The 18,604-nt window shown below is 34.1% G+C and overlaps 1 long non-coding RNA gene across 1 annotated transcript in view; it reads left to right on the top strand.

Annotated features, from left to right (window-relative positions):
- The window catches only part of LOC105080143 (uncharacterized), a 565,054-nt gene that overhangs the window by 152,959 nt on the left and 393,491 nt on the right, over positions 1–18,604 (top strand). The window contains exon 2 of the long non-coding RNA XR_012506674.1: positions 8,347–8,438. This is a non-coding gene — a long non-coding RNA (uncharacterized LOC105080143). The remainder of the gene's footprint in view (positions 1–8,346; positions 8,439–18,604) is intronic.

Below are 18,604 nucleotides of genomic sequence, written 5' to 3'. Positions count from 1 at the left end.
TCTGACTTCCTGTGTGTAAAATGGATTCTTATCTCAAGGGGGATGCTGCGAACAATACATTGTTTTAATGTGAGTAAAGATTTTAGAGTAGCCCTTGACATAGTACACATTAAGTAAAAGTTATCAGTATTCAATTCAGCCTCCAAAGTAGAACTTTACAGTTTACCTCATGGGAGATCATATAGCAAAGAAAATGGCCAGATTAGCAGAAGGTAACCTTGGTATCAGACCTAGGCCTAAAAGCATCTAACAGTTTAAGAGTCTGGCTGCCAAGCTGTTCTGATGATGGATCAAAGGAAAATGCTTGTGTTGGGAAAAGTCTGTTTTCCCCAAGATTTTTTAGGGCAAAGACTGCATGAATCATCTCCATCCTGTGGTCTGAAGGGGACTTAGGCCAAAGAGAGTCACTTGGTGGGGAGTTGGCTCAATAGAATTTGTCTGGAGTAAAATGCTCAAAACCAGAGTGTTGAGAGAATATTTACAAAAGGTTAGATGGAGGAGATATTATTTGAATTTAAGAAACTAGACCTTAACCCAAGTTGGAGGCAAGAGTTGAGGACCATAAGGGGAAGACTAAGTTTGAACCATTTTCCAAGCCTAGCAGGTCAGATATAAACAGATGCACGCAAAGAGGACCAAAGTCAGAATTCATTAATGCTGGACAAATATCACTTCTCTTTCCTCTCGCAACCCCTTCCTTCTCCCTCATCTTTTTTTTTTTTTTTTCGCCTCCCACGACCCAGCAGCAGCCCCATTAGTGGAGTGGAGTAGGAAAAGAGATGGGCAGGAAAAAGAAGTCAGCCACACCCACCCTGTGCCACAGAAGCATTTCCAAAGCTAACGTGGGTCAGAACTGGGAGCTTTTCATCATCCACAGAATGACATTTTAATGACTGAACTGGTACTTTTTACAACTAAAGTGATTGGAAAAGTTTTTCTCTGCTTCCTTTTACAGCAGAACTCAAAAGGGCTGAAAGTATCTGCCAGCTCATTCCTTGAATCCCCTCTCCATCAGGATTTTGCCAACACTATTCCACAAAAACTGCTCTTACCAAGGTCGCAAATGACCTCCAGACATTCACAAATCCAGTGGTCTCCTCTCAGTCCTCATCTTATTTGATTCTGAGCCAGCATATGACACACCACGTTTCTTCTTTGTTCACTTTCTTCATTGACTTCCAGCACATAATTCATTTAGGTGTTTTTTTAACAACATTTTCTTAGTCTCTGTAGCTTTTCCAAATTCCTTACCTCTAGATTCTGCAGTGCTTCAGGGACTGATCCTTGCAGCTGGTTTCCCAACTACAGTCACTTCTTAGGAGAGTTTATCCAGTCCCACAGCTTTAAAAAATATTGAAATATAGTTGATTTACAGTACTATATTAGTTTCAGTTGTACAACATAGTGATTCAAAATTTTTATACTTTATACTCCATTTAAAGTTATTATAAAATATTGGCTATATTTCCTCTGCTGCGGAGTTTATCTTTGTAGCTTATTTATTTTACAGACAGTAGTTTGTACTGCTTAATCTACGACCTCCATTCCCCACTTCCCACTCTCTACTGGTAACCATGAGTTTGTTCTCTATATCTGTGAGTCTGTTTCTGTTTTTAATATTCATTCGTTTTATTTTTTAGATTCCACACGTAAGTGATAACATACAGTATTTTTCTTTCTCTGTCTGACTTATTTCACTAAGCACAATACCCTTCATGTCTGTCCGTGTTGTTGCAAATGGCAAAATTTCATTCTTCTTTATGGCTGAGTATTATTCCGTGTGTGTGTGTGTGTGTGTGTGTCTGTGCATGTGTGTTTGTGTGTGTATGTATACCACATCTTCTTTATACGCTTATCTGTTGATGGACACTTAGGTTGCTTCCATAAGTTGGCTATTGTAAATAATGCTGCTGTAAACGTTAGGGTATATATATATATATATATTTTTTTTAATTACTGTTTTCATTTTCTTCAGATATATACCCAGGAGTAGAATTGCTGGATTATATGGTAGTTCTATTTTTAATTTTATGAGGAACCTTCATACTGTTTTATATATACCAATTTACATTCCCACTAGCAGTGTACAAGGGTTCCTTTTTTTCTACATCCTTGCCAACATTTGTTATTTGTGGTCTTTTTATGATAATCATTCTGACAGGTGTGAGGTGGTATCTCATTGTGGCTTTGGTTTGCACTTCTTTGATGATTAGGAATATTGAGCATCCTTTCATGTGCCTGTTGGCCATCTGCATGTCTTCTTTGGAAAAAATGTCTCTTCAGGTCTTCTGTCCATTTTCAAATTAGATTGTTTGATTATCTCATACTGAGTTGTATGAGCTGATTATATATTTTGGATATTAATTCCTTATTGGTCATGGGTCAAATATTGTGATTATTTTATCCCATTCAGGAGGTTGTATTTTCATTTTGTTATGATTTCCTTTGCTGTGCAAAAGCTTTTAAGTTTAATTAGGTCCCATTTGTTTATTTTTGCTTCTGTTTCCTTTGCCTTAGGAGATAGACCCCCCCTAAAAATATTGCTGTGTTATATGTGAAAGAGTGTTCTGCCTCTGTTTTCTTCTAGGAATTTTATGCTTTCCGGACTTACATTTAGGTCTTTACTCCATTTTGAATTTATTTTTGTATGTGGTATGAGAATATGTTTTAATTTCATTGTTTTACATGTAGCTATCCAGTTTTAAATATAATTTATAACTCCTAGATGACTCAATTCTCTTGCCTCCTATATAATCCTAGACAACTCATATGAACTCCATATGTATATGCAGTGTATTCAGCTTGTTCACTTGGATGTTCTTTAGCTCCTCAAACTTGACATGGCTAGAAATTAACTCCTGATTTCAGCCTGCTCACTAAACTTGTTTCTTGGTCTCCTTCTATCCCAGTGTATAGCAACTGCAGTCCTCCAGATGTTAAGGTCAGAAAACTGTGAAGTCATTCCTGATTTGTTTTTTCTCTGACATTTCACATCCAATTCATTAAGAAATCATGTTGGCTCTACTTTTAAATGATATTGAGAACTTGACTACTTCTCAGTACATTATTCATTGACATGCTCATCTAAGTCGCCATCATTTCTCACCTTCGCTCATTTAAAAGCTTCCTAATGGTGGTCTCCTTATTTTGATCTATGTCGCCTACCGTTTACTTTTCAACACAGTAGCAAGGGTGATCTGGTTAAAATAAAAACTGGATCATGTCCTCTCTTTACTTAAAACCATACAAATGCATTCCTTTTGTCCATAGAAAGGTATTAATTTTTTAACCTGACCTACAAGGCCGTACATGAACTGGGGTCCTGTTACCTCTTTGATGTCATTTTCCTCTGCTCTCCTCTTTGCTCAGTCAGGTACTGCCTCCCTAACTTCCTCTCTGTTCCAAGAACACAGGGAGCCTGCTCCTCCTGTACAAATTTGCATTTGCAATTCCCTCTGTCTGGAATGCTTTTCTCCCACCCACATGTTCTGGCTTTCTGACTTGCTCCATCGGATTTCAGATAACAGCTTTCAGGGATACCTTCCCAGACCAACCCATGTGAAATGGAATCCACATAAAAGTTATTCTTTAAAGCCAGTACTCTGGGTCACTTGTTTCCACTGTATTACAAATCTTTTATAAAATTATTTATGCTTTGTGTTTTGTTTCCTATTGTTTCGCCTGGCATATAAGTGATGCTTAAGAGGTATTTAAATAAATGAATTATTGTGAGCTGTTGGAACAATCATGGGATGAGTCAGAGAGCTCACGGAGAGGAAAGGAAGAATGTGTTCCCCAGAGCTGGTTTGAAAGGGCACAAAATGGGGAGAGGGGGAATAAAGTTATTTTCTACTGCATCCTTTGGACTAGCTTTTTAGGTTAGTGGATTCATATATATTAAATAGCTATTTGTAATTAAAGCACTGTATATTACTATTGATTAAAGCACATTCACTCAAACAGAATAAATATACCTTTATTTGTACTAATATCTGTTCCTTTATCTGAGCTTTAAATGTGCTCCCCCAACATTTTATGTTTTTGGTTACTATTAGTTTTTCTTGGATCTTATTTTAATTATTTGTTGGCATACTGTCTCCATTCTTAGACTATATTGTCTGCAAAGGTAGCTTTGTTTTGTTTTGTTTTTTTAAATCTTGGCACCTAACAGTATTTGACAAATAGTAGCAAAAATGCTTGTGAAATTTATTTTTGATAAATATTCGACTCAATTATCTCTTTTAACATAAATAGTATGTACTACAGGATTCTCAGAACATATGAGCCAGAGATTTTATATACAAGCAAGTTGTTCTCTGAACATAAAGTCTACAAATGCTGAATTTTTATGTAAGAACTCTGAGAATATTTTTTCCTAAGCCCTCCTTGAGAAAAGTCCTTGAGTGCTCCAGCAAATCAAGGATGTTTTAGCAAAAGAACAGCAATAAGCATTGAAGAGATTTAATTGTAAATCTAAGCCAAAAATACAGTGAAGATAAGGATAAAAAGTGAAACGTAAATTTTAAATGCTCTCAGACATATAAATGATGCAATAATGAAAACTGGGAGAAAGGGAAGTAGAACAAGCTTACTGATAACTCACCTGTGAGGATAGGGTTCAAAGAATGTCATTTACCTTTTTTCTTTTTTGGGGGGAGGAGGTAATTAGGTTTATTTACTTGTTTATTAATTTTTTAAATGGAGGTACTGGGGATTGAACCCAGGACCTCGTGCATGCTAAGCATGTGCTCTACCACTGAGCTATACTCTCCCAAGTCTCCAAAGAATATCATTTAAATTGCCTAGTCTAGTAGTGAAAGTGTTAGCACATTAAAGAGAACAAAAGTAATCATTCAGTAAAAAGATAATTGTATGACAAAGGAGCAGGAAAGGATGGGTGGGATGAGGATTGGAGCTAATTTTATTGGTTTTCATAAAAGATAACATGTTTGTTATCTAAAGGAGGAAGGTCTAAGGGTATTATTATCACAGGGTAAGTGTAACATTAACCAGTAGAACAAAAATACAAGACCTCCAAAATTTCAGAGGAACTACAAAAAGAGGCATAGAAAACAAATCATACAGACATGCATGCACACACATACATATATACATATATGTAATTTATACATGTTTACATACACATTCACATGTATGTAAATTATATAATGCTCATATATATTATGCAATACATGTCATTTTGCATGCTAGCTGTTATATAAGATTCTGAAAGATGGTCATGTCTTCTTCAATAAATATAATGGGTTTAACTATTAAAAAGGAAAAGATTTTTAGCATGAGTTGCAACTCTTTGCTTTAGAAAAGTAATACATCTACAACAAATTGATTTGGAATGGTTAAATATAAAAAATGGTCTAGGTAGGTCAGTCAAATATAAGTTAAAGAAAATAACAGGGAGTCATCTTAATCTCAGGAAATGTAGAATCTAGGCCAAAAAACATTGTAATGCCAAGGTACAGGATCCAGTAGGGTCTAATACTTGGAATATATGTGTACAAATACTATAGCAGCAAATTTCAAAGAGCAAAAGTTACAGACGATATGAAAAGGGACTAAAAGAGTAACTTCACAGTGTGGAAATGGAGCAGTCATCGCTACAGCCATGCAGGAAGCTTCCCATCATCAGTGATAAGTCAGGTCGACAGCCTGTGTCTCTGATGTGACGTGATGAGAATGGCAGCTTCCCTCTGTGGTTTTCCTCCCCAAGACTAGTCTAATCATTAGAATCATAGTAGACAAACCCAAAATGAAGGACATCCTTCAAAATGCTCACTAGCACTCCTCAGAACTGCCAAGGTCATCAAAAACAAGGAAAGCAGGAGAAACTGTCATGGCCAAGGGGAGCCTGAGGAGACATGACAACTAAATATAGTATGATATCCTGGATGGGATTCTGAAACAGAAAAAGGGCAGTAAGTAAAACCCAAGGAAATACTAAAAATATACAGACTTTAGTTAATCATAATGGATTATTATTGGCTCCTTGATTGTAACAAATGTGCTACAGTGATGTAAGGTGGTAATAATAGGGGAAACTGGGTTTGGGGTATATGGAAAATTTCTCTGTTATTTCACAATTTTTCCATAAATCTAAAATTGTTCTAAAAGTAAAATCCAACTAAAATTCTTAAAAAAAAAAAACAATGCAGGTTCGCTAACTTAGGTGGAACAAGAGAAATTTATATTCATATTTGCTTGTGTTTACATAAAGAAGGCCTGGGAATTTATAACAGAAACTAATAAAAGAGGCTACCTATGGAAGAGGATGGTGATGAGGAAAAGGCTAGGTGCTCCCTGAGGTGGGAACAGGCCTTCTCAAAAATGTATCCTTTATGTAGTTTTTATGTTTGAAATTTGTGAATGTATTAATTTTTTAAAAATGCACATAAAACAGTAGTAATTTACTCTTAAATCTCTTATTAAAATAGCTCAAATGTCAGCCCACCATATGACAGTTATGCAGATTCTGAAAATATTGATTCCCCAAATACATATTTTTAGTTGTCTAAATTCTATTAACATGTCTGGGCAGCAACTTGGCCAAGTCAGAGTAATTAAGCATATAATAATGTACTCCATTATAACAGTAGTCTTTAAGTTTCACAAAGTGCTTTTACATGTATTATCTCTTTTATTTACCTTTTTAAATAAAGAATAACAAGTAAAGAAAAATTTTTTCTTCCTCCCTTTCTTCCTTCCTTCCTTTCCTCCCTCCCTCCCTCCCTTTCTCTCCCTTACTTTTTCTCTTTCTTTCTCTCTCCCTTTCTCTCTCTCTCTCAATCTGAGTCTTGAAAAAGTAAAGGGACTTCCTTACTGATGTGGAGTGGCAGAGGAAATAGGAGATAAGAGAATCAAATTTCTTCCAGTTCCTACTTCAGTGCTTTCCACCGTATTTTACCATCTATGTAAAGGTATAGACCTTAGGTAACTTACCCTAATGGTCATAATTTCTGCAATAAATTGTTCTCTTGAGAGCGAAGATTGCAATGTAGTTACCTGCAGTCTAGAAATGGGTTAAGTAACATCCCTATGTGCTCTGAGCAGATAAAAGAGAAAGAGTAATAGTTTTTAGATAGGATGGTCTAGATTTGAACCAACAACATGACCACAGGTAGATCAATAATATATTTACCTGCCCTAAGAATTGTCAGGCACTTAATCATAACGTCTGAGTATTTCCTCTGCTGTTTTTTTTTCCATTGTGAAGGACTTCCAGATAACTTTCAAATAGATCATGACTTGTGAATTTCCATTGCTAGCTTCCCTAGAAAGTGTGTGACTAGAGAGCACCACTTCAAGGATAAGAAATCATAGAATCATATAAAGCAGATTCATTTACTCAAGCCTTACTCCCTTTCTTGACTATATTAAATGACCACTATTACTTTTACATTTTCAAGTTGTGTTAAAATCACTGGATGCATTTTCCATTTAATTTCCAGTTATTCATATTAAGATGATATATATATTTTATTTATATTTAAGTATTTTAACACATTAAATGTCTCTTGTTTTCTTCCCTGATAAATATTTTGCCAACCATTCCATTTCTTACTGTAACCACTAGAGAAAAAGTCATTCAAGTTCATCTTTCAGATATTATTTAAATTTTATTTAAATTTTAGTACAAAAAGTATTAATTTGCATAATACTCTACAAAAGAAAGGCTCTACCTCTATGAAGCTTTTAATCTTTTGGAAGAAAAATAAAGCAGACATATGAATAAACATTTTTATGTAATTGCAAATAGTGGCAAGTGAAGGAAAACAATCTTAAGGGACAAAATTAGTATCTGAGATGGAAGTGGAACTGAATCCTAGTAAATAATTAAGTGTGAGCCAGACAAATAGGGACAAGAGACAAAGATCCTAGCAGACCTTCAGCTCTCACTGGAGACCTAACACGTGAAGAGCTCTGCATAATTAAGGAAGCAAAACAAACGTGAATCCTGTAGTTGAAACTGAGTGAGTGAAAGAAATGCTTCTTTTCTAAAATGATCTAGCACTTCCAAAATGTATTCCTGTTAACAGATCATCAGTACCTTTACAGCTATATTCTAGTACAATAGGAAACCATTAAATGGTTCCTAGAAGGGTTGTGGACTGATTGAATCTGTATCTGTAAAACACCCACTCTGGCTGCTCTATGGAGATCACTGCAGAGAATTTCTTGAAAACCAGGTAAGTGGCTCATGCATTAGTCCAGAAGAGGGAAAGAGCATTGGACTAGGGTGGTGTATTAGATGAGCTTTTTGCTGCAGTAATGTCATGTAACAATGATCTCAAAAATCACAGTAATTTATTTTTATCACTCATGGTTTTGCAGGTAGACTGAAGGCTCAAGGGCTCACCTCAAGCCTTGGGTGCAAGTTTGTTCTGTGTATCTCCTCTTTCTTGTGGGACCAGCAGCTTCCCCAGGTATGTTGTTTTCAAGGCAGATGGGCAGAAGTACAAAAGGCTAAGGCAAGTTATGTAAGTATATTAAACTTTCTTTCAGATAAGGCATATATTATATCTGCCTACATTCCATTAGCTAAAGCAGATCCCATGACCAAGCAAAACTTTGGGAAGGGAAATAAAGTCTGGCTACTCTAACAGGAGTTACTACAATATTATATTGCAAAAAATATATACAACCGTGAGTGAAGAATATAATCTAAGGGATTATTATAATAGGTTGGATGTATAATACTTTTTGCAGATAATTTTAAATTACATATGAGGGATGAGAGAGGAAGTTGTAAATGATGATTCCCTCTGTTTTGGCATAAAAAACTGTGTAGATGCAAGTGTCATTTACTGATAGAAAGAGACAGAAGTCAGAGTTGAAAAGAAGACCAGTATTTCAGTTTGGGAGTTTGGGACATGTTGATGAAATAGAAAAATGATAGAGGTAGGTAACTGTGTATTCATCTTAGTAGTGAAGTATGGTTAGGGCTAGAGTTGTTGGCATAACAGTGGTCTCTCTCTCTCTCTGTCCCTCTCTTTCTCTTTTTTCTTTATTTTTTGTTTTTTGGTTGCTTCTTTTATAAGAATAAGGAGAAGTAAATTGTAGAAGCAGTAGTGGGGAAAACTGTGGGCCTCAACTCTGTACCTTGAGGTATGAAATGTTTGGGAGAATAAATGCCTGTAATTAAAAAAGATTTGAGGGGAGGAAAGTGCTCAGGACCAGGCAGTCAGGCCAAAGTAGAGGGAGTTCCAAAGAGTCAATGGAAAGATTTAGGTGGACTGAGATTTGGGTCAGATGGCTTTATGCAGCAATATGGAAATGAGATTTTGATAAACACACGACCAAAGAAATTTAGAGATCCGGTTTTGACAAACTTAAAGAAAAATGTAAGACATCACTCTTTTGTTTATGTTCCCAACTTTTAAGATACGTATTGTAAAAATGCATGACACTTCAAGATACTTGTAAAAGAATAGTCACCATTTTCATTTTTCAGTAACTTTTACTTTATTCATACGCATATATCCCCCTCCATTAGGTTATTATAATAATTGAAATGATATGAAGATTTATGAGGAAAATTAGTTGTATTCTATTTTTTATGGTAACTAATGATAATATTTTGTGGATTCTTTTATAACTTTATGCATGTGTATATGTATGTTTATTTATAGGGCTTTTTATTTCATTCCTGTTTTTCTCATATGAATTTGATTTATTCACTTAACAATGTATCTTGGAATATTCCTCTAAGTCAGTAATGTAGATGTATTTTCTTGTTTGTGACAGTTGTTTAATGCTGTATTATTTGTACAACGTTAGTTCAATTTTTCTCTTAATGATGAGCATACATGTGTTGCAAGAACTAGTATTTTTACTTGTTACTGTTTTTATTTTCTATTTTATTGGCCACTACAAACAATGCTTTTAGAAATGCTTTGTGCATAGGTATTTAAATACTGAAGCTTTTATGTTTGCATGATAGATTTCTGAAACCTCCAGAATTACTGCTCCAAGGAAAGTGGATATGTTTGTTTTTTTTTTAATTTTAGTACATGTTGCTAGGTTTCTTAATCTGAAAGATTGTAACAATTCACATTTCCATCAAAAATACATAAGTATTCACTTATCAGTATCATTTCCATCATTGATTGTGATTTCTTTTTTTGTTGTTAATTTTCTCTCTCTTTTTTAAAACTGATTTTTGATGACTGCATTATTCATTTATTCAAAAAATATTTCTTATGTTCTTAGTGTACTTGGCATTAAGAATACATTGGCAGGCAAGGTAGAAATGATACCAGTCTTCCTGGATTCTAATAAGCTGAGAAATTAGTTTATTATTAATTAACAAATGTGTTAATTGTGACAAATGCTGTAAGAAGAAAAAATATGATGCTAAAGAACACTCTTTGCTAAGGTTTCACAGAGGAAGTAATACCTAAGCCAAAACATAATATTTAAGTAGAAATCAGCCAGGTGAAGGAAGAATGGGATGGGGAGAATATTTCCATGCAGAGGAAGTAAATCAAATGTAAAGGCCCAGAAGAACTAGAGAACCTGGTTAGCACATAGCATGAGAAGTAAAAGAGAGCCCTGTAGTGAACAAGTTTGCCTTTTAAGCCAAGTTAAGAAGAAGAACACAATAACTGTAAGAAAACACTGGAAAGATTTATGCAAGAGTGTGACTTGGCAAGATTTGTATTTTAGAAGGATCTTTAGGTTTGTACTATGTAAAACTGACTGGCCAAGAGTGAATGCAATTGAAGCAATTCAAGTGAGGGACTTCTGGAGTAAGGCAATAGACTAGAAGATGGAAAGAAGCAAATGGAGTTGGTAAAGTGAAGAAAGCTTTGTGTTAAATTGGATGAGCCAATTAAATAGTGAGAAGGGATTCCATGTTCCCAGTTTTCTCTTTGTAAAATTGAGTGGCTGGTGGTTCTGTTAACTAAGAAAGAAAATCCTCTGGCTAATAACCAGAAACCAAGTTTAATGTGTTTAATTTCAATCATACTGAGTTTGAGAGCTCCCAAATGCCCTAGTAGAGCTGTCTAATTGGCATCTGGGTAAATGTATCTGGAGCTCAGGGTTGAACCTTGAGTTGAAGATGAAAGTTTTTCCTTTCTTTGGCTCCTTTGTTGAGAATAAATTCCCAAAATGGGTCAAACAGTCATGAATATTTGTATGGTTCTTGGTGTTGATTACTATAACTTTTGCAAAAACAATTTCTCATTTACATTTCTACTAGCAATATATGACTATACCATTTTCATCTCATAATTCCTCTCATTGAATAATGCTATTAATATAATTTTTCTTTGAATGAGTGACTGAAGACAAATTTGTCTTAATTTCTACTTCTTCGGTTTGTATAGTAAACAAGATATGTTCAATTAGTTGTATTTCCCCTTAGGTGAATTGTCTGTTCCTCTCCTTTACCTAGTCACCACTTGTGCTGTCATCTATGCATGGGAGCTTATTCAGTAAGTAATCGTTTGTTGTGTGTTTATCACCATGCATTCGGCAGTTAAATAACAGTTTTGAGCTCAGAATAAAAATGCATAGAACACTTTCTTTGCCTTCTTGTCCAGAGAAACAGAAACAGTAACTAGAAGAAGATTAAAATAATGTGTATCAGTGCCATGAGAGAGAGATGTCTGGGTTGGTATGGAGGTATCTTGAGGGGTGCCTGACCCAGACTGAACAGTGGTGGGAGAGAGAAGCGAACAACATATGAGCTGGAAAAGGAAGGGTAACTGAGCTAGGAAAAGGTGGGTTGCAGGGAAGGTTGGGGCTGTGTCGAGAGTGAGGTGGGTCAGGTAGAAGTAATAGCTTGTGGAAGGCAGAGAGAGGAACAAGAGGTTCAGGTACAAAAATTATTTCAATGAGATTAAGGCATTGAGTGGGAAAACAGAGAAAGACAAAAATAATAGATAAGTAGAGGTCAGATTACAAGGTTAGCTGTGTGGTACAATTTATTTCCTTGATAACTTCATGTCAGAAACTATTCTATTATATACAGAAACCACACTTATGCCTTATTTCCGTAGAATGGAGTTTGGTACAAGGCATTACATTTTCTGCCCATTTTGACCCATGTGAATGGAGACATCAATGAAATAAAGTGAAATTTTACTGCTCATGGCATAAATATGAACAAAAAATTGAAGCTAGATTATATTCTATTCCATTTATGTTCCAAACTTTTTTTTTCAAAACTCAATGAGTTTGTTCCGTGATTTTTTTTTAAATGTTTTAAGATTGATTGCCAACATACTTCATAGTTTCACAGATTTTTTGATAAGCTAATACAAATTTGGAAATATGGGATTAATAATATAGAACATTAAAGACCCTATTCATGAAGTCAGAATTTACAAAAATGAATATGAAATTTGAAATAAACAGCAAATGAACTGATAGTTTCTTAATCTCATACTTCGGATATTCCTTTATTTTCTTCTAGGAAGTAATAAACACATAATTTTTAGACTGTGATTATTTACCACGAAGTTTGTGAGATGCCAAACATGCTGCCAGTGAATGAAAAAAAAAAAAAGAAATAAAACCAAAAAACAAAGCCCCCAAACCTCAAATTCTACTCTCTGGTCAGCACAGGAGAATTAGTTGTTATTTCCTATATAATGGGCACATTTGCTTAGACTGGGTTTAATTTTGTTCAAACTCACCACTGATAGCAAAGTCATCAATTTTACCTGGAACATACAGTTTATAAAGTTGAAAAGAGCAATAAAATACCCAGCATTTAAATAGAAAACAATGTTTTAGGATCTTTGATGGCATTGCATCATCTTTTAAATTTGTAACATAAAGCCAAATACTTTAAATAGAAAAGTGTATTTCTGCATTACTGCAAACCATATTTTTTGTGGGAATAAGTTTGGCAACATTTGTTTAGTTCATAATTTCTACTGAATAGCAATGAATTTGACAGCAAATTCCTATTAACTTATTTGTCATGCATCCTTCATGTATGGTCTTTAAAGTGTTTGCAGAAGCTATTTTTTACCTCAGTAACGTTGACTGATAGACAATCCAATCCCATTCATACTCTTAGATTGAAGCATATAAGTGAAAACAAATTATTCACTGTAAAAATAGAGGCTAAAAACTAACAAAATATAATTAGTCATGCAAATAAATTAAAACAGTGTAGCCTAAATAAATATTTAGAAACAATGTGAGGACCTAATGATCATCATTCTAAGTGAAGTAAGCCAGAAAGAGAAAGAAAAATACCATATGAGATCGCTCATATGTTGAATCTAAAAAAAGAAAAAAAGAGGACACTAATGAACTCATCTACAAGACAGAAACAGACTTGCAGACATAGTAAACAATCTTATGGTTACGGAGGGCAAGTGGGTGGGAAGGGGTAAAGTTGGGAGTTTGAGATTTGCAAATGTTAGCCACTATATATAAAAGTAAATTTAAAAAATAGATTTTTTTCTGTATAGCACAGGGAACTATATTCAATATCTTGTAATAACCTTTAATGAAAAAGAATATGAAAACCAATATATGTATATGTATGTGTATATATATATGCATGACTGGGACATTGTACTGTACACCAGAAATTGACACATTGTAACTGACTATACTTCAATTTTAAAAAAAATGTGAAAATCACCTATACTTTGCCTAAAAATAATGCATGTGACCACATTATATGTGGAAGGACAGGAGTTAGAAACCAATGGCATATACTGATAGATGCTGCATTGTTATGCATACAGGTGAGTTGTAACCTTAGGTTCTTTCAAATCTCTATAAATGTTCCAGTTTAATGAATCAATGGAAGTCTCACTAGAATTGATGAATTGATGAATACTAGAATTCAAGTCATGAAAGTATTATCTAAGTGTCCTTGAGCAAGTATTTCTTAGTTTCCTCTGTATGTTAAGTACTCTTTTAGGTGCAAAGGATACAGAAACAAACATAATGGACAAAAACCTTGCCAGAGAGGGCTGTATTCTATTAAGGGAACAGGATAATAAGCAAATAAATAAAACAATAAATAAATAAGCTTATTTCAAACTGTGATAAGCACTTTTTAGTAAATAAAGTAGTGTGATAGGATAGGAAGAATTTTAGATAGAATGACTTCTCTTAGAAGTTAACATTTACAATGAGTCTTGAAGATAAGCAAGAGCCAACAATACCTATTATAAATCACAATGGAAAGATCAAGTAGACAAATGAATGTATTAGTGTTGTGCTGAGGGGAACAAAACAGAGCTATCAATTTTGTAGTGATAGTTTGTATATGGTGCTGTTTAAATCCATGGAAATATAATTACCCAAGAAGAAAATATTACTAGACTAGAAAACAGGGTTCATAACCAGTCCCTGAAGCACTCCAGTGTTTTGGGTAAGCATATTTTATGTAGTAAAATGCTAAAGGGCCACAAGGAAAAGTTAGGAGGGTATGAAGTCTTAACCCAAAGAGAGGGTAACTTCATTAACTGTGTCGTCTGTAACAGAAATTTAAAACAATAACAGAAATATTTCCACTGGATTGGACAATAGGGAGGTATTAGTGATCATTAAGGTAATTTCAGTGGAGAAGTGAGGAAGAAAACCAAATCAGAGTAGTTTGAAGAGTAAATGGTAGATACAGATGGATTTACTACTTAGTCTATAGACAATATCTTTTAAAAAGGGCTTTGAAACAAAGAAAAATATGTTGGAGTGATAACCGGAAGAGGATATAGGCGTAAGAAAGAGTATACTCACAATGCAGAAGAGAAAGGAGATAAAGTCCTTGAGCAAATGAGAGGCAATAGGATCTAGTATCCAAGTGAAGGATTCAGTATTATATAGGGACAGCTCATATGAAATAGAAGGGAAAAAGATATGAATGCATATTGGGCGATGGAGATATGAAGTAGTATTATGTAATTACTTCTCAGTGAATACGAATTGTTCTCATAGGTTGAAAAAGCACAATCTTTTGGTGGTTTGATATTACCTTCTTATCTTGAAGACTGGGAAAACAAGTTTGCTGGTGAAATGTAGAATAATGGCTAGGTACTGCTAAGTGCCCGCTTGCAGTCTGGGTTCAGGGATATAGAGTGAGTCTAGGCAATAGGTTCTGTTTTCTCCATTTGTGTTCATGTGTTGGGGTATGGGCATGGAATAGGTTGAATATGGGGTTTAATTTGTGTTATTTTTTCAGGTATATTCAAAGGGGGAACTGGGGGGTGTGATAAGTAAATTGAAAAGTATGATTATCATGATGGATCACTGATCTGTAGCTGAATAAGGAAGAAAGTAAGGACATTGAGAGGGGCAAGAAAGCAGTTGGACAAATAGTTTGTAAATACTGGTGAAACTGAAGTTGGAGAACAAGTATTTAGAACCTGTAAAAATAGATGGTAGTTCTCAAAGAGAATGGAAATCAGAATGAAGTAAGAATGAAAATTTAGTTAAATGGTTACTAAAGAACAGTGTTTTCTATCAGAACCCCAAGCCCAGAGATGCACATAGAAGACAGTAAACAATATGAAGTCCTGAATACTTTTAAAAATTACCTCCAACTAAGAACCTAACAGATTGAAATAACACATATCCTAATGAAACAGGATGGTAGGTTTACAAATTAGATTTTTATGTCTCTGTGATGACAAAGTAGGTCATTCTCAAACACAATTTTATAGACGAGACTATCTTACAGCAAAACTATAAAATGACAGAGGAAAAATATTTTTAAAAGACTGAATTTAAAAGAATATTTTGGCCTTAAACACTGAAATCTTTTCTTCATAAACTTACAACATACATGTTGTGACTCTCATAAATGAGTCAGAAGTTTTCTTCTTATTCCAAAGACATAATTGTCTTTATAGATAACTCAACCAATCCTTTTTTTTAAAAATGTATGTTTACATTTAAAAACACTAAAAATATGGATTCTATTTGTAAAAGGAGAAGTCTGAAATAAGTGAATATTTTCACCCACTATCTCTGAGATTCCTGGCTAATCGGTAATTGAGTTAGAAACTCCTTTGCTATGCTGTTGTACGTTTAGTGAATTCAGACTGCTTTTGTAAATATAAGAAGGCCTAAGTAAGATATACTTAGAAACATTAGACTGAATATATGATTGTATTTCTATTATCTGCTACATTCTTTAGAAGAAAGTAATAACAATATCCCTAACGGAAAAGAGATCCAAATACTAAAATCCATTTCCCTATACCAATCACAAGAAGTAGAAGAAAATAGAGCTTTCAAATTTCAAGTAATATAGAAGTGTTCTAATATGAGACAAACATCAACCATAAGGACTTTTGTTATTAACCACAATGGCAAAGATGATTTTATTCTTTGTTACTTTGTAAAATATATTTGTGTGTGTATGTGTGTATATGGTGTGTATGCACATAAATAAGATTATGTGTGCTTGGTATGGAGGAAAAGAGAGGAATGGTTGCAGATAAGTGGTTCTGTAATTTTTTGATCAATTTCTATGTTTGCATCAATCCACTGTGATTATTTGAATATGGCTGTCAGGAAAGTGTTATGCTTGAAACAGATTTCTCTGTGAAGAAACTGGGAGTTTTAAGACTCTGGATTCAATTAGAGAGGGTTTATCATGAAGAGTATTAATGAAGTAAGAAGCAAACTTTGTTGAACATGTTTACAGGATAGTAATTATAATAATGGATTTGGATTTCAACTTTCCTTCTTTTCTAATATTAGCATTTAAAACTGTAATTTTCCATATCTGTACTCCTTTCATTACATCCTACATATTTTGTTGTTTCATTTTAATTATATTTTATTCAAAATACTTTCTAATTTATTTTGGCATTTCTTCTTTAACCTATGGTTACTTAGAGTATATTGATTAATTTCTAAGTATTTGGAGACTTTTCAGATAACTTATGGCTTTGGACTCCTGGTTTAATTCCCTTGCCATCACATTACATACTCTATAAAGTCTATTCTTTTGATCTGTATTAAAACATATATTTCGCATATAGTCTATTTTGATTACCATTCCATCTACACATGGAAAGAATACATATTCTACAGGTATTGAGTGTAATGTTCTCTGAATATCAATTAGATCAAGACAGTTGACAGTATTATTCAGATATTCTCTATTCTTACTGATACCTTTAAATAGTTATTTTATCAATTACTAAGAAAGTGTTAAAATATCTCATTAGATTGTAGGTGTGTCTTTTTTTTTCTACTTCTAGTTCTACCAGTTTTTGTTATAAGTATCTTGAAGCTCTTTGATTAGGTGCATACCGATTGAGGGTTGCTATGTCTTTCTGATGAGATTGACCCTTTTATTCTTAGAAAGTGCCCCCTCTTTATCTCTGATAATATTCTTTATTTTAAAATAGAAATTTACCCATCAGTAAAATCCATAACAACTTGCTTTCATTTGTAAGTCTATTTTGGTTTATTCAGTTTTCTCTTGACTATGGATCACATTTTCTTTTGTATGGCTAGTAAAATTTTATTGCATATTGGGCATTATGGATGATACGTTATACATACTGTATATTTTATTATCTTCCTTTGAAGAGCATTGATTTTGCTCTAGCAGGCAGTTAAATTTAAGGGCTATCACCCTGAACATGTGAAAGATTGGCTTCATGTGGATAAGTTTCGAATGGAAGGATAGCTTGTTTGATTTTGCTCTTAGTCTTCAGGATATCTTTAGTCCTGGGCTGGTATCTTTTCTCTTAAGGCTTTATCTGTTTGAAGCTTTAATGGAATGCCCAAGCTGCTCATGAAGGTCTTCTAACATAAAAAAATTGAAACTTCAAAACTCTGTCTCCTTTGTTGTGTACATCAGCTGAAATACATGCTCAAGGCTAACCAGTTGGTAAGTACAGGGTTGTGATTCACAGTCACTGTCCTTTATTTCAGATCCTACATAGTTAACTACTCCTCTAAATTGTTTCAAAGTAAATAGAAAAACACAAATGGTTTAAAAGAGGCCAGTGTTTATTAGACATGAATTTTAGAAAATTTCGCTTTATGGATGTATGGAAGTTCACAGAGGAAAGAGATTAGAAGAAAAGTTACTAAATTCTATACATAACACTTTATAAAGGTATTTAAATTACCCAAAAGTTCATTGCTGTTTGTGGGTTTTATGGTACATAAGGAGACAAATAACGGAGTCTGGAAGGTGGAAAAAGATCAGGGCAGAAAATTCGTATGTCCTTAGATTTAACACCATAATGCAAGTGTCTTATAATTCCTTGCTATTATCCCTCCCTCTTCTCCCATCCCATTTTGTAAAATGCTACATAATATACATTAGGTAGGGAACATTCTAATTAGCCTCAATGACCAAAGATAAATTTTGCATTGTTAGCTATTTTCAGATTAAGTTTTGTTCTAATAACTGCTTCTTCCATCATCTTCCTCAGCCTCGGTGATCATACATAAAGTATGTATTTAGAGGCAGGTTATGTGTCAGTCACTACCTTTGGAGGCATTTTGTAAAAAAAAAAAAAAACTTCAATGGTGCTATTTTTGGACAGCACTGATATAGATCCCAGCTTTTTACACAGTAGGAATGGAACTTAATGTGGCATGAAAAAGCCAAATAAAACATTTAAGAAGTGATGTTTTAAGT

Source organism: Camelus bactrianus, chromosome 1 (assembly GCF_048773025.1).
Source record: "Camelus bactrianus isolate YW-2024 breed Bactrian camel chromosome 1, ASM4877302v1, whole genome shotgun sequence".
NCBI lineage: Eukaryota > Metazoa > Chordata > Mammalia > Artiodactyla > Camelidae > Camelus > Camelus bactrianus.
Note: the sequence above shows the minus strand (reverse complement) of the source record. Positions and strands in the feature narration are given on the sequence as shown.